Genomic DNA, 1,605 nt, shown 5'->3' on the forward strand with positions numbered 1-1,605 from the left:
GAGAAAGAGAAAGAGAAAGAGAAAGAGAAAGAATCGTAAGCAAGCGCAACATCCAGCATGGAGCCCAATTCAGGATTCGATCTCACCACCATGAGATCATGACCTGAGCTGAAATCAAGAGTCAGACACTCAATCAAGTCAGCAGTCCATTTGCCCCATCTAACACTAAATTTCATACATTTGTGGTATCAGAAATAATTTTAAACTCAAAACATTCATGCCATGAAAAGAATTAAAATGGCATAAATTCTCCTCCATTACAAATACTAACTAAAGACTATAAAAATATAACCATGCCAACCACCATAATTATAACGTTTATAGTATAAGTATTTCAGAATTTCACTAATCTGATTATACAATATTTGGTACCTAAAAATACTTTAAACCTTATTAAAAACAAATGAAAAGGCTGCTTGTTTCCGCTTATACGGTATTAATTAAGTAGGAATGAGCATTGTTTCCATCTCAACAGAAGGAAAAAGCTAGAGAAACAAAAAGTAACGATTTTCATTTAACCAGTCAAGGAACTGGAGTTACAGGGAAAATAATAAAGAATCCAACATGTACAGCCATGATGACTGGTGATTTCCAAGTATTAAGTCCGTTTGCATAAGGAATCAACCTGAAAGTGAGCCCTTCTTCAGAGCAGTCCAGAGAACAAATCCAAACTGGAGGGGCTTCTTGCCCAAAACTCAGTGACTGGTGAGTACAATCATGTGGCCTCCTAGGAGTCTACCTGCAGCCACATGAACACCCTCCACCAAAGGCCATAGGCCAGCCTGCCACTTCTCCCTGGCCTTACTCCATGCCATCGATGAGGCTGTCTTCAAGTATATCTGTGAGACCTGCACGATCCAGGCAGGTTGGAACTGTGTCAGCATGGAGCTAGCCCTTCCCAAGGGACCTGTCAGCTATCCAAGCATATCTCTTTCCTATTTCAGGGAACAGATCTAGCTTATCAATCCCTACATGGGCAAAGAGATAGTCCAGAACTTCATGGTGCTGTTTGCCACCAGGATCTTTGGCCCCATTTGGAAGTAGAGTAACATAACTCTTACCTGCAAGGTGTCTTTCAGCATTGAAGGCCACAGGGGGCTACTTCGATGCACTTGGCATCATCCTACCCGTGACGCAGAACCACCTCCTGCGGATGCTGTATGTGGCAGCCATGAAGAAGCCTGGCTCCACCAACTCCGAGGACCTCCGCAATGAGAAAGTCAAAGTGTGGAAACGTATCTCAGAAGTACTGGAGAACAATGCGGTCCTGTACACGTGTGTGGGGAACCCCACGGAGAGATGAGGCCATCAAAGGGTACTTGGACGACTCCACAATGCACCGTGGGTTCACCATCTCCACCTTCGCCATGTAGAGAACAAAGAGGTAGGACGGGGTGTCGTTTTCCCACCCTGTGGCAGACTCCCCAGTGAGCACAAGGCTGAAGGGTGGCAGCAGTTCCGAAAGGTAGCCTACAACAGCTTCTAGCAGCACTACAAGCCCAGGGAGGCCACACACATCAATACGATGAAGAAAAAAGCCGAGCAGGTTGTTTCAAACCCGAGGAGTAGGAGCTGGACCTGACTTTCAGCAGGAACCGGAAGGGC

The 1,605-nt window shown here is 45.4% G+C and overlaps 1 pseudogene; it reads left to right on the top strand.

The window, feature by feature from the left end:
• Positions 1–882: 882 nt before the first annotated feature.
• Positions 883–1,373, top strand: LOC106985263 (glucose-6-phosphate 1-dehydrogenase-like; annotated as a pseudogene).
• The last annotated feature ends 232 nt before the right edge of the window (positions 1,374–1,605 follow it).

Source organism: Acinonyx jubatus, chromosome B1 (assembly GCF_027475565.1).
Source record: "Acinonyx jubatus isolate Ajub_Pintada_27869175 chromosome B1, VMU_Ajub_asm_v1.0, whole genome shotgun sequence".
In the NCBI taxonomy this organism is placed as follows: domain Eukaryota; kingdom Metazoa; phylum Chordata; class Mammalia; order Carnivora; family Felidae; genus Acinonyx; species Acinonyx jubatus.